We start from the raw sequence: 15,694 nt of genomic DNA, 5'->3' as shown, positions 1-15,694 counted from the left end.
GTATATTACTTAAATTTATTTAATAAAGTGATTTTCTCTTGGCATAATGTACTATGCAAAATAGTTTCCTTTCAACATCCTAAGGAACAAAATGGCAGTAAATTTAAGGAAATTTATGGAGGAAGTAATGTTAGCAAATATCTGTTAATGGAAGGTTTCATCAAAGTGGCCACAAATCACAGGAAAAATTTGAAAAATAATTTTTAAATTGAATTTTGAAAAGCATTAGAATTGTTTTTCAGTACCATCACTAAGCCCCACAGATTGAATGGATAAAACACAATTATTTAATTAGGCATTATTCGTTTTTAGAATCTTGTTCAATTCCTTCATTCCAAATATTTATGCTGTGACTCTTCTCCTAATTCAGACTATTCAAAATGATATCTTATTCCTCATAAATTTCCAACTTTCTTCCTTAACACTAACTTATACATGGAAATATATAAGTATTTGCTGAATAAAAGGATAATTGATTATAAATCTTCCCTCATTTATTATAAATTATATTATATACTCAAGAAAATCAACAGCATTCAAATATATTCTGTGATGTTTTGCAAGCTATTTTAATGTTCAGTAACTGATAATTCAATGTTAAATTCTGATTTGCCTTTATTTGAAAAGGCTAGCCTAAAATGAACATATTCTCTAACATTCATACACAAGTCAATCATAACATTTTTCATTCAGGAAAAAAAAATTCTAAATCTGGAATGTTCCAGAAATGAAGTCATTAGAAATATTCTGAAAGTAAAGATGAAAGATTTTATGTTATCCTAAATGATCAGCTTTTTTCTAGGTCTGTCTTAGCCATGTCTCTTTTAAGGAAACTATGTGATTCACAAAATGCCCATTCTTCTTGTTTTTATTAATCTGCCACTGGGCGTGAAGGCGCCCCTAAGGCAGAGATTTGGATTGCCATGTGTCACTTGTGCATGGCCCCAACTCACTGGACTGTAACCTGTACTTCTCTGTCCTGTCTCTGGGTAAATGTGGGAGAAAATACCGTGTAGCCTTTTCCTAGTCTTCAGATTCTGTGCACAAATGATCGGGCAGTTTTCTATTGAAAACTGAGGAAGAATTATCTGTAGGTAATTCAAAGCATTTCTATTAGAGAGTCTGAAACTGCCAATGCATTTTACTCATTGCACAGACTGAACTAGACTAACCGTAAACTCATCTCCTTGAAATACAGAAAAGAATGACTTGTAAGAGAGAACTGGCAATTGGAACTTGCTTCTTTTTTTTTTTTCAAATTTCGATAATTTTATTTTTTTATTTTATTTATTTAAATTCAAGTTAGTTAACATACAATGCAGTATTGGTTTCAGGAGTAGAACCCAGTGATTCTTCACTTCCATATAACAAGTGCTCATCCCAACAAATGCCTTCCTCAATGCCCATTAGCCCATCCCCCAACCCCCCACCCCCCTCCAGCAAGCCTCAGTTTGTTCTCTGTATTTAAGAGGAACTTTTTTTCAAATGATCTGACACCAACATTAGACAAGTGCATTTCAAAGAGGAGTGAATGCAGGGAGTACGGTGCACAGAGCAACAGTTCCGCCTTCTCTGGAGCTGACTAACCCCATCCTCCTTGAGGAAACAAGAGTGGTTCACGTGAAGCAATTAGAGCTCAGCTCCAGTACACATATAAAGAAACAGCATACTAATATTTTGTATCTGCAGGTACTTTGTAGTATCACACATATAGTAACCTTGTTTGATCTCCATAGCAGCACTGAAAGTCAGAGAAATGGTGAGTAGCACCACTTTCCACAGGAGTGAAAACCGAGGCTACCATGATTTGTGGCACAAATAAATGTAACAAGACATCAGAAAAATGAGAATCCAATGGAAAACAAATGAAAGCTACATGAAAGTAAACATGCCGTCTTCTGCTCAGAGTAGTTGAAGATGCCATCATCAGAGATGCTGAATGGCTTGTCTAATGACACATGACTAGTTAACCACAACTATTTAGGTTGGAACAAGGCTTTCTAATAAGTCATCATTCTTTCTTCTCTTACTCCCACTCCCTGCCTTAGAAGTACGGAATTTGGACTGTCTGAACCATAAACAAACAAACAAACAAAAAGGCAGAAATCTACTCTTAGAACACATGATACTAAGCACCTTACTGCAAGAGTGTGAGTCACAGAATTATTACTGCCACCCCACTAACAGGCAGAATTCTGCTCTAGTTCAGTTTGAGTCAATGACACAGTTCCTTTTTAACTTCTTAGGTAAAGAAATAAAAGAGGACAAGAAAAGATGTTTTCCCATCCCTGACATTTTCTGGTCCAGCAAGGACAAGCTGAAAAGCTGATTAACAAGGTAATGTGCATATATGCTAAATGTGTCGAAGGACAGCAATGGGATTCTAAGCAAGTAAACACAGGACCTTAGAATTTCTAAAAGTTGGGGTGGGGGTGATGAGAAGAATTAGTGACTGAAATCAGTAGAGTAGACATGTCAGAGCAAAAATGAAAGACATTTTTTAAGCAGGCGGAATATAATAAGAAATAAATGATAGGCATTTCTTGTTTCTTTGCCAAATTTCTATAGGCGGCTTACTAAAGTAGTTTTGTGTTTCATCTTGCCCAACATGTCAGAAACTGAAGCTGGTAATAAGGATAATCACAGAGACTGTGACCCTCAATGGACAGAAGCCAGAGTCTTATCCATTTTTGTAATAAAGAAAGCAAAATATTGCAGGTGGCTTAGCCCATAGGGTCATTTTACAGATTATCTCAATTACATACAACAGTTACTGAACAGACTTGCAACAGACATTCACATGAACCCACAAATGGAAAGTCACTGTAACACAAATATTTGACCCAGGGTAAAAGAAAGGATTGAACATATGCTCTAAAGTGAAAGCAGGTGCAAAGTAAGGTATATGGGATGCTACCACTTGCATTTAAAACACACACACTCACACACACACACACACACTCACACACACTCACACACACACACACACACACACACACACAAAGCACATGTGTATGTGTAAGCATATGTAAATCTAAACTAACTCTGGAAAGATACATAAGTCATAGTAAACAGTAATTAAATCCATGAAGCAAAACAGGGTAGCTGGGGGTCAGAGGAAAAGAGACATATCATATACTGGTTTGTGCCATGTGACTGTATTACCTATTCAATAAGTTGAATTTTTTTTTTAAAGAAAGATTTGTTAAAGACTTTTGAGTTAGGAAAAAACGCACATAAAGAGAACTTAAAATGTTACCAAAGTTAGATTTATAATGCAGGCTGAAAAATCAAGCCAAATTCTGTATTTTTATTTAATTCCAAACTGTAATATTGCAAAATTTAATGAGGTGAGGTAGAAACCCACTTTTATAGCTTAGAAAGTATAAAAACGGGGATACACAAATATCTCTTCATAAGATTTTACAAGGTCAAGAGCAATCATTCAAGAGTAGACCTTGTATTTGCTTTTACACAGAGTCCTTGAACCTGATGTCATATTTGTAAATATCTGTGTATAAAACTATCTACTTCTTTATCAGTATCTATGAGAAAAAAATTCTATGTTCCACTCAAGTCTATTAAAGTCATACCCTAAGTTGTATTGTAATATATGCCATATACATCATAATGTTATTAGGTTTGAAGATGCTTGCTTCCATATCACCACCATGCCCCCATATGAAGAAGTGGCAGTTTTTTACACATTTCAAAATTTTTACAAAATATGTGGCACAAAATTAGTACCATAAATAACTCAACAACAGCCAAAAAAAGATACTTATTTTGGCTTCATTCTATAAACATTAACTAAACATCCTCAAGACATGGGTCACTGTACAGCGTTGAGAGGTACCAAGGTGACGTGCATCCTCCTTGCACAAGGACCCAACAGTCCAGTAGGAGAATTAATGTACTCAGGGGAGACCACATGATGAGTGTTACTTTTGACACCAAGAGTTTGTGTTTGTCATACCCTGCAAGCCAATGAAACACAGAATTCAATGGAAAACTGGGGACATCTGTGAAGAAAGGAATCAAAGGCAGGCAAGATAGTAGACAGAGACAAAGTAGCAGAGGTTAGTCTTAAGTAAACATTAAACACCATTATTCCTTAGGCTTAAATAAGAACATGATTTTAGCATTGGCTAAGTTCATCCCAAAGCTAAAATGCAGGAATCTCCATAAAATTTCCAAGTATTGCGAGCTTTCAACTTGGAAGCACACGTGGGGCTGGCAGAGTAATTTGTTAGAAATTTAAAACTGGCAGTTACATCTGCGGTTTCTTTTGCTGGAATTGTTCTTGTAAAAGATTTATGAGAGGCAAACGTTCCTCCTTGGCTTATTCATAAAATAAAATGGTGTAGCAATATAATAGATGTACAGACAAAAAATGTTTTAATAGAGTCTCTCTGTGCATTCACAACACAAGGAGAAAGAAAGTTCTCTGCTTTGGAAAGAACTGGTGAGACCCATTTCATGGGTCAAAGGTGGAGGATTTTACATAGTTTTCCTTAAGTAAGCAATGCTAGTATTTATATTTTATCAGTAAAAGTCCATTCATCTCATAATCCTCACTTAGAGTTATATTCATTGAAAAAAGAGCACGTTCACAATGTTCACAATATTCACAATATTGAAGCATTACAATTTGAAATACAACAAATGGCATAAATACCAATGAGGTGGAGCATTTTCTCTTCAGTGGTTAATCTTATGATAGGACAATGACAAAAGTAAATAGGGCTGTTATATATTAAACAAGGGGTCCCAGGAAGGCAGTGCCCATGTGGTCTCTTCTTTTTGTACAAATGTTTGTTTGTTTTTTTCCAGCTTCCCAGGAGACAGATCCAACTGGCATCTAAGGATAAGAGGGCTTATCTTCTGATTTTTGGTTAAGGTGATTAAACTCAGACTACTAATTGGGTAAAAATGCAAAACTTATTCTAGATTACTATTTTAAGCATCCTTCATTCTTTCATCCATTCTTCCATTTATTCTTCCAAGAATCTATTTTTCCACCTATCCATTTTTCTACCCATCCATTATTTATTTAGAAGTATTTAGATACTTCTTTTAGATACTTCTATGCACCATATTCTGTGCTGAGTGTGGAAAACACAATGATGGACAAGGAAGCAGATTTCCTTGCCCTTATAACTTATAGCCTAGCCCAGGAGACAATGAAAAACAACCATCCAAGTGGCCACGTATTCCTAGTTGAGATAAGTGCTCTAAAAAATATACTGTAGGCAATTAAGATGGATAATGGGAGGGAGGTAAACAAGACTAGGGGTTCAAAGAAGATGGCCTGCTTGGGGGAAAAAAAAGATATTAAAACCCAGTATTCGGGGGCCACGTGGGTAGCTCTGTTCTTAAGTTTGAGTTTTGCATCAAGCTTTGTGCTGGCCATGCAGAGCCTGCTTGGGATTTTCTCTCTCTCTCTCAAAATAAATTAAAAAAAAAAATAATACTCAGGAGTGAGAAAAATTTAGCAGATGTAGAGTGGCTGGGAAGCCCATCAGGGCCAGAGGAAACAGCATATGTAAAGGATCTGAGGTAGAGAAGAACTTGGTGGATTCAGCATGTAGGGCTAGAGCCCAGAGAACATGGTGGTGGTAGCAAGACACGATTACAGACTGGGTATGGATGACCCAGAATCTACGGATCATATTTTAAAAGATCATTCTCACTGCTCTGTCCAGAAACTAGGTACTTAATTTGCTTTTATGATTTCTTGCTTGTTTTAACACTGGAGTCACAAATATCCTTCAGCTTAGGTAAGGAAATTTATAAATCCACCTCAAGCCAACTTTCCCTGGATCTTCAAAGGCATTTAGAAACATGCTTCTAGCCATCATGCAACTATCTAAGTCTCTTTGCACTTTTTAAAAAATCTATTTGTTTCTTCATCCATGATGTTTGCGAAACCACTCTTCAGACTAGCACCACATAACAAATTTCCCAAAATTGACGTAGAGAAATAGTTAATCTCCCATTACAATATTTCTAAAAGATTTCCCATGATGGCGGTGGGGGCGGGGGGGGGGTGGACATCTGACCCAATACTGTGCATCAGTTCCACACACAGGAAAAGTAAGTGCAGAGTAATGTGGTCTCTACAGCTCTCAGAAAGACCGCATCCTAGGACCACTACCTGCCTACTGGGAGGCGAGGGGTGGGGGGCATGTCTCTCCTTTAACAGATGTAAAAGTTCTCCTCCGCAGGACAATGTGAAGCCTGGGTGGATATTTCCAGATGCCCCTTAAGCTCTTGTGAAGGATTCCTAGTTGATGAAAGGGAGAATCATGCACATCAAAAAGAAATGGTATGTTTAGGTTAGACTCCAGTCTCCCAAGAAGCATCCATCTGGAGACAAATATAAAGAGAAGAGACACTGACTAGACAAAGGGCCAGGATGACAACATGAGCAGAAGGGCTAGGAAGAAACCCAGAGGGGTTCCTCTGTGGGGTCTAGAGAACATACTAGGTGAAATGCAGCAGGACATTTCCCTGCCACAGATCCACCTGGAGGGTCTCAGAGATTAGACGTGTGTTTGCGCACTTAAGATTCCTCCACTTGGCCAGCTACCATGCTCTGAACTGTTTGCCACATTGAGATTTGTAGTTTTCAACTATCTAAGTCTCTTTTTATTGCCTCTTCATTTGCTCCCTACCTCCCACAGAAATATACCTTGCCAGCAAATACCCCGCTGCCTGCACATTGTTTATACTGAGGATGTGTGAGGAAGTGTCACCCTCCAAAGGTGGGATTACTCATCTGCTTTCCACAGCAGAGCTGCGGCCAGCATTAACCTCTACGCTGCTGCAGCAGGCAGCTCTGTGGAGCCAATGCCAGAGTCAAGGTCTGAAATAAGGCCCTGTCCAGGCAGTTATGCACTAACCGAACCCAAGCCTGCCTCCATATTCATAACAGCAGATATTCAGATTTCCTCTTGAAAAATTCCCCTTCCATATCAACATTTTGTATCTTTGGGGAAAAAAAAACGTTTTAAAAGACAGTTTTATGATACTGGTATTTTAGGAGAAGACCAAAGGGTGGAAAAGGGTTTTGCTTTTGCTGGGAGGGAAATAATGTCACCACTCCTAAATATCCACCAGCTCCTAAGGCCCCTTTCCCCTGACAGGAGAACATGTACAGCAGGGGCCCACGATCTGCTTAGCTGATGCTGGGAAAGTGCTTTTGTCATGGTTATCCAGTCAACAGCTCAGACAGTAAAATTTTCAAGAACTGTATGTCGCAATAGTCGCAATTCAAATTAATGACTGTATTTTTTAAACTCCTTAAGAACTAAACGTGGAAGCATAGTTAAAATCTGATTACCCTCACAAGGCCTTGAAGCTCATATCTTGAGTATTAAACCCTGTCAGGATGGCAAAAGAATGCTTGGACTTGTAAAATCTGGGAAATTTAAAACCCAAGCCAGAGCTCCATCCTAATTTACCTTGTTATTGTTCTCTATCATAAATATTCTAAACTGCCGGAGGCTCGTGTGGATTCAGTGATTTTATGCACTGCGTGCTCTAAGACACAACACCCCGAAGATTAGGTGGCATGCAGATGAAGCGTGCGTCTCGAATTCCTTGTGGTTGTAACTTTGAAAGACTTTGTGGAATTTCAGAAGGAAACCCTAGAAAAGCAAAAATCACTTTGGTCTTTGTACCTACATTAAGCATTTAATGTATAGACATTCAAGTAGGTCTTAGGGGCTTATTTTATAGTTTATAGAAGGGTTTTTAGATGAGCCTTTATAGTTTCCATGAGAAAACTTTAATCCGCAAAAGCACAATGAGATTGACCCTACTTTTACGTACTTCCTTTGACTGGGGTGTAGCAGCACTCACCACATGGAGGAAAGGTAATACAAGAAGGATGGTTATAAGCAAGTGCTTTGAAAACAGAACCCATAACACCAGCCTGTGATTGGGAGGCCCAAAGGCTTGTATTTTACAACCGAGTTTGCAAGAATACCTACACAACTGTTTTTACTAAACTGACAATGCATAGGTGCTGAAAAGAACGCTGTGACTACTTTAGTATCTTGGTTGAGAGACCAAGTCCTGTCATTCTGCCCTGCTTTTTAGGAAACTTACGCAGCGGAGACCATGTGTGTGCTACAGTCTGTTCATAGGATGCGTGAAGCTGCATCTGAGCCCCAGACAGGGAGCGAAAGCCCGCCCCACTGGGGTGTGGTGCCTCACATGCCAGAAATCCACTCTCCTCTCTCCAACATTGCCAGGTGGGACCAGGAACATGCCCCAAGGTCAACATAAATGTCCTTCAAAACTTCATAAGAAGTTCCAAGTAAGGGGCGCCTGGGTGGCTTGGGCAGTTAAGCATCCAGCTCTTGGTTTTGGCCCAGGTCATGATCTCATGAGTTCAGCCCCACATCGGACTCTGTGCTGGTGGTGAGGAGCCTGATTGAGATTCTCTCTACTTCTCTGTTCCTCCCCCACTTGTGCTCGCTCTCTCTCAAAATAAACTTTAAAAGATTTTTAAAAAGAAAGTCCAAGTAAACAGTTGGACCAGTTCATTTATTTTACAGAAGGATTTGGGTTTTTTTTTAATGCTTATTTAAATAAAAGGAAGCAGAGAAAAAAACTTCACATCTTACAAAGCAGACCCCCTCTACCACCCTATCTTCCCCCCTTAAACCAGGACAATGTCAATTTCTAATTTTACCCTCATCCTGACAAGTACCTGGATAAATATGGAACTGTCTGGATAATTACAGTCAGCTATAATAGAAAGGGTTTTTAAAATATATTCTTTGTGTGCATGCACCCCACCTCTTTTACTTACTAGCTGAGAGATCATGGGTAAGTCAAAATCCCTTTACCTGTAAATTGGATAGAACACTATTCCCCCAACTGCAAGGGTAGTTAGAATTCAATGAGAAAATATGTATACCTAGCCTAATAGCACCAAGAATATAAGACTCAATAAATATTAATTCCACTCCCCAATACCCATATACCATATATGTATACAATAAAACATGTTAGACTATAATCCAAAATATTAACAGAGGTTATCTCTTGGATGTAGGCTTGCAGATAATTTTATTCCTTGGGTTTTTCCATAGGTTCTCACTTTTCTACCATATATGTTTATGTACATGTATACAATGTATACATACATACATTTATAGATAAGATCTATATTGTACGATCAGAAAAATATGCCATGTGAAAGATGTGGACAGCTATTTTCCATTATAAATAAATATATGTGTCCTTTTATGTCTGGAGTTGTACAGGCTATTGAAACACTGTGAACAGAGAAAGTGCTATGACCTCATTCCACGCTTTTAATACCATCAGAACATTGACCAACATGTCATGAGTAGTGAAAGCTAAACAATAAAGAAAAAATAAAAGACACCTACACTTTGAAAAAACCCCTGTCCAATAACTGCTGTGGCTTGCAAGACACAGACCAGAGTAACTAGAGTCTTGCCCATGTTTTATCCTTGAAACTTGCCTGAGCCTGGTGCATCGTAAGTGCTCAGTAAATACTTGTTCAAAGAACTAATAAATGAATATAGCATGGGAGTGATGGATAATCATAACGGCTTTCATGGTTTCTATAGTTTGTTGTTCCTTCCTGGTAACAAAAAGACTTAGACAAGCAATGTTCAAAGAAATATATTCAAAACGAGACAAGAATGGTTGACAAGAAGGTGGAGTAAAAGGGCGCCTGGGTGACTCAGTCAGTCAAGTGTCTAACTTCAGCTCAGATCATGATCTCATGGTCCGTGAGTTCGAGCCCCACGTTGGGGCTCTGTGCTGACAGCTCAGAGCCTGGAGCGTGCTTCAGATTCTGTGTCTCCTTCTCTCTCTCTGTCCCTGCTCAGCTCACGCTCTGTCTCTCACTGTTTCTCAAAAATAAATAAACATTAAAAAACAATTTTTTAAAAGGTGGAGTACACTCTATGATTATTACATATACAACTTTTCATGCAATCAGAAAATACCTTTTTTTTTTTTTTAATTAAGACAGTGTCACATAGGAAACATACTGAACCAATTTGCTCATCATTTCTTTCGCTGAAAAAGCATGAAAAATCTTAATTCCCAAGACGGCTTCTGGGAGAAAAAGTCAATATAAAGAGCAATGAAACAGATGTCTCCTCCCTCTCCTGCCCTCTTCATCTCATTGTAAGATCTAGGACAAAATCCAGATCAGACACTGTGCTCATTAGGGTAGTACTTCCCCCAGGCACACCTGCCCCACCGGAAGGCGCTTATCCATGAAGGTGGATGAGGATAAAGTATGTTGCCCGCACACCCATGCAACAAGCCCTTGAGCTCTGAGATGCCATTTCCACACAGAAGGGGAAGAACAGAGCTACATACTTGGTGCTCCCCTAGCTTTATGGGTTTTGCTTTTGAGTCAATATTACCAAGACAAGAATCAAAGAAAGAACAAGATTCCCTAAAATTTACTTGAAAGATTGAAGAAACAGAAAAGATAAAACTTGAAGAAAGATAACCCTTTTCTCAATTAGATTCCAATGTTCAAACCTATAAGCTCCTGAACGGATGGGAGCATGATGGGGTGGTGAAGAATATTTTACTTTGGTTTGAGCTAATAGTTTTTTTAATGTACAGTGGATTTCCTGTTCTAACTTCCCAAATGTGACCCCCAACCCCTTAGTACAAAACATGACTGTATTAAGTACAACATAAAAAGACTTCTCTAAAGGTGAATAAAAATAATGACAACAATGATGATGCTAAAACAGGCTCTACTGAGCACAGCTGCTTTACGTGGTCCTCTTTAATCCAGAGGAAAATACTGCAAGGGTATTGCTGGCCCCACATTCCAGTGAAACAACTAAGGTGCAGAGAAAGCAGATAACCTGATGGAAGTCACAGGGCTGCTGAACACAGACCCAGAACCCCAAGTCTAGGCCAGGCCTCTCTGACCCCAAATCCCCTAATACCACCAAATTTGTCTCACTCAGGTGCTTTGCACACCTCTACATGGAACACTCTCCCCCATCTCTCCATTGGGACAACTCTTACTCTTCCCTGATGTTCATCTTAAATGTCACTGCCTCAGAAAAGCTTCACCTGTTCTTTCAACCTAAAGTAAGTACCTGTTAGTATCTTGCTCAGCATCTTGTCCTTGCCCTGAAATCAGGACATTTACCTCAGGGTGAAGCATGCATTTAGTGCCTGCTTTCTGATCCAGAATGTAAGCTCCAGACAGGCAAGGGCAACATCTGCAAATATCATTATCAAATAAGTATTTGTTGACTGACCGATTCACTGGCTGAAATGACTAAGTACGACAGTGGTTTTCAAAAGATGGAGGTGAAGGCACTTGTACTCTGCCTGTTCTAAATGCACGAGCTCTACGTTCATCTGTTTATGTCTTCAACTACCTCATAAGATGCTTAGTTGAAGCGCTGTTAAAAGAAGAATTTGGAAATGACTGTACTATTCTATGATGCTTCCCTATATCAACAGATGCAGACAACCAAAGAGGTTTGAGAAAATCTGCTGATGCCCACCCAGCATCCGGTTAAGCAGACAAGGTATAGTAAACAAACCAACAGGAACAGGAAGAGAGTAGCTATCTCAGCATATAGATATAAATCAATATCTTCACAAAGTCACTCTTCCTTTCAAAAGCTTCAAAACAAGAACTTCTTCTCATCTATTTTATTTATCTCATTTGTGCCCTACTTAATAGATATTGATTTGATAGGCACGTGCCATTTAAATAGAAAATATAAAATGAATATTCTAATTGTAATTGAAGAATGCCAGCTTAATCCAGAAGTTCCCTGTGTATAAAAGACCTTCCAAAAATTGTCTGTATCCCTTCCTTCTCTCTGTCTGGGGAGAACCTGATTCTGGGGCAGAAGCCATGCAGCCCAAGAAGTCACATGCCGCTGAAATGGTTCTCTGGAATCTACCACCGGCCAGATGTCTCAGGTATTCGTACCTTCCCCTACACTGATGACTCCCTCCCATGTGATCCATCAGCTTTCAACCTAGAGTAGCATAGTAAATGATAACCAGACTTTATAGTCTAATATAGATACAATAGATAATATAGATACTTTAGGGATGCAGTAAAGTGATTTCACTGACTTAAAAGCAATAAAGTTTCTGTGTGTAGAAAGTAATGCCACATCATATTGGTAGTGATCATATTACCAACACCAAGATCACAAAAGGATTTCCTTGTTTTACTAAAACAAGCTCTTTGACATGGAAATGTGGTACCTCAATTGTTTTGCCATGAACACAACCCTCACCCTTCACTTCCCCCCTTATATGGAGTAAGTTGGGCTTCTGACCTATGTCACATGTGACAATGTCTCTTTAGATCTTCCTCTGGGCCTCAATAGGAGTGACACATCACAAAAAGTTCACACCAATAAAATTGGTAATAAAATCAAATCAGTAGGTGATATCAATAAAATCAGTAATAGAAATCAGCCTAAAAATCAAAATAAATAGGTAAAATTGGCTTGAAAATTAGCACTTAGATATACAAAAACCTGGACTTTTCAGAGTATTTTTTGCAACAAACAATCTGACTTAAAACATATTTTAAGGTCCATTATTTCAGAGGCCTTATTTTGATGAAATAAGATTCTTCTAATGTGGAAGCAACAGTATCCATTTAAGATCTGTCATCTGAATTAACGCTAGAATTTTTAGATAATAACAATTTTTAAAGTTCTCCATAGAAGGGAATTCTTATTAGAAAGTCACTTTTGGAAGGTGGCAGATTACTGACTCCCAACCCAAGTATTCAATAATTTGCTATAGACACATTAAGTTCCAGTAAGGTGGTTTACTAATCTCTACATGTGCTTTTAGAAATGACTATCCTCTCATCAGAAAATTTAAAAGCAAATTTAAAGTATGTGTTATATCAAAATCTACTAGTTAATGTTGAAAAGACCTTATTTTACTTAATTTTAATATTTTAAGGTATTTTAAATCTTCTGTATAATGAGATTTTAACTCCTTTAAATTCAATTTTTATTCAATGTCATACTAGGTCCTGAGAAAACTCAAACACCATCTAAAAGTTTCCACTGGATGACTGAGACCATTAAATTTTCTTTTGAGAAATATGTAAACATAGATAGTTTATCTGTTGCACTTCCTTTGCCTGCAAGTGACAGGAGCTCCCAACTCAAATGCCTTAAAAAACAAAGACATTTTTGTCCCAGAAAATAAGAAGTCTGAAAATAGGAGGATTCAGGTATAATTTCCTAAGTCTTTAACTTTCTTTCTGACTCTTGGCTCTGCCCTTCTATATACAGTGGCTTTATCATTATCAACATCCCCACAGAGTCATAGAATAGCTGTAAAGTTCTAGTCATTACATCTAGACGCCAATGTCCAAAGGAAGAAGAGAGGCTGTCTTTACTATTTAAGAGAAATAAAACCTTTCCTAGAAAGACCTAATCAAAGTTTCCTTTTCCTCTCCTGGGCCAGACTTGTGGCAGATTCCCATGATGAAAATGATCACTGGCCACTGCTATTCATTTTAAACAGCTAGTATATAGGAAGTTGAGTTCTGTGCCTCCCAAAATGTGTTCAAATCCTAAACTTTGGTAACTGTGAATGTGACCTTGTGTGCAAATAGGGTCTTGGCAGATGTAATTAAGTTAAGGATCTTGAAATGATATCCTGCGTGGGTCCTAAATCCAATGACTAGTGTCCTTATATGAGGAAGGAGGGGGAGAGCAAAGACACAGAGAAGCTGACTGAAGATTGAGGCAGAGCTTGGAGTTATGCAGTTATAAGCCAGAAACACCAAGGATTGCCAGCAACTACCAAAAGCTAGGAGAGAGACAATGGAATGGAACCAATCCTGCTGACATCTTGATTTGGACTTCTGGCCTCCTGAACTGTCAGAGAATAAATTTCTGTTACTCTAAGTCACCCAGCGTGTGCTACTTTGTTCCAGCAGTCCTCAAAAAATGATACACAGGGTATACTCTCTGGGGCTGAACTAGCCTTTCTGAAGCACAGAACAACACGGGAGAGAGCAGATGAATGAATAAAAGCTGGTAAAGTAGGAGGTGGGCAACAAAGGATGTCTGCTATAGACACTTTCCTGTTTTTCAAACCTTAACCACTAATAAAATCTCCTTTTCTAAATAAACATTTTAGATTAGTTTTAGATTTACAGAAAAACTGTAAAATAGTGCTGAGTTGCCATATACCCCACACTGATTTCTCCTATTATTAAAATCTTACATTAGCATGATACATTTGTTACATTTAATGAGCCAATATCCATACGTTATTCTTAATGTCTATACTTTGTTCAAATTTCCTTAGTTTTTATTTAACATCTTTTGTCTGTTCTAGTATGTATAACATGCATAAAACCAATTGAAAATTCACCTATTTTTAATCTCTTTGTAAAATGAAGAAGCATAATTATAAAAATCATGAAATTTGTGTATTTACACATTTTTTATAAGGGAAACATGAGAAGAATGGGATTACAGAAAGACCGTATTGGCTACAAACAAACAAAAGGTGGGTTGATGAAAAAATAAGTTTTCATTTAAGAATAGCCCAAAGATAAGAGCCATATGGCCTAGTATATACAATGATACAAAAGAAAAATCCTTATCAGAGATGCAACTTTTCTTTTTTTTTATTTTTTTAACGTTTATTTATTATTGAGAGGCAGAGAGACACAGAGCATGAGCAGGGGAGGGGTAGAGAGAGGGGGAGACACAGAATCTGAAGTAGGCTCCAGGCTCAGAGCTGTCAACACAGAGCCCGATGCAGGGCTCAAACTCACAAACTTTGAGATCATGACCTGAACCAAAGTCAGTTGCCCAACCACTGAGCCACCCAGGCACCCCAGAGATGCAACTTTTCTAAATAAAAAATGTGAAAACACTTCTAGGGTGATGATGCTAGGGGCATGATGTGTTTGTCCCCTGATCCCAAATGAGCCAAATCTGACAATTATGTATCCAATGCCACCTTTTTTCCCATGCTGATATCATGCCCTCTTAAAGTTTAAGTTCCTTGCCCTCCACAGTCCTCCAACTGCCTGCTGGACGATTCCATGTGGAGGTCAACAATCTAAAAACTAAATTCATCTTTTTTTTTTCCCCCAAATCAAGTGGTTAGGGTAATACTTCTGTCAGTATGGGTAAGATTAAGCATTAGACCTCAAAGCCATTTTTCATTCCTTTTTTCCTGCATCCCACAACTGATTATATTATCAGAATGCCTATTTTAAGTCTCTCTGTTCCGCTGGATCCAGTTTGCAGTGTCTCAAGCACTTAGCCTCATCATCCCCAACAACCCTGTGCCTTCAGGCCATGAGCACCACCTGACCAGTGCTCCCTCGTCAGAGGTCTGTGTCAGCACCACAAGGCTCTTTCTCCTAAATTTCAATAATGCCAATCATTTCCCTTCCTTTCCGAAGCCCTAGGATGGGGTGGTAGCTGCTTCCTGTAGTCACTACCTCTTCATATCTTAAAGCAGCGTTTCTCAACCTGAGCAATACTTACATTTCAGGCTAGATATTTCTTTGGCATTGAGATTTGTTCTGTATATTTTAAGATGTGCAGCAGCATTTCTGACCTCTACCCCCTAGATGCCAATGACTCCTCCCAACAAGTTCCCCACAACCAAGAACATCTCCAGACATTGCCAAACC

The 15,694-nt window shown here is 38.5% G+C and overlaps 2 long non-coding RNA genes across 5 annotated transcripts in view; both read left to right on the top strand.

Annotated features, from left to right (window-relative positions):
* Positions 1 to 14,963, top strand: part of LOC125913925 (uncharacterized) — a 43,004-nt gene extending 28,041 nt beyond the window's left edge. For 2 of the 4 annotated variants that reach the window (XR_007455169.1, XR_007455161.1), the window contains 2 exons: positions 2,247 to 2,337; positions 4,834 to 5,427. This is a non-coding gene — a long non-coding RNA (uncharacterized LOC125913925). Of the gene's footprint in view, positions 1 to 2,246; positions 2,338 to 4,833; positions 5,428 to 6,227; positions 6,329 to 8,106; positions 8,489 to 11,499; positions 11,568 to 14,492 lie in introns of those variants that run through there. The other 2 variants (XR_007455179.1, XR_007455175.1) reach the window with 2 other exon arrangements.
* Positions 11,578 to 13,137, top strand: LOC125914087 (uncharacterized). The gene is made up of 2 exons (XR_007455202.1): positions 11,578 to 11,970; positions 13,052 to 13,137. It is a non-coding gene; the product is annotated as an uncharacterized LOC125914087 (long non-coding RNA).
* Positions 14,964 to 15,694: the final 731 nt, after the last annotated feature.

Source organism: Panthera uncia, chromosome D4 (assembly GCF_023721935.1).
Source record: "Panthera uncia isolate 11264 chromosome D4, Puncia_PCG_1.0, whole genome shotgun sequence".
In the NCBI taxonomy this organism is placed as follows: Eukaryota; Metazoa; Chordata; class Mammalia; order Carnivora; family Felidae; genus Panthera; species Panthera uncia.
The sequence above is the reverse complement of the archived record's forward strand: the minus strand, read 5'-3'. Positions and strand labels throughout refer to the sequence as shown.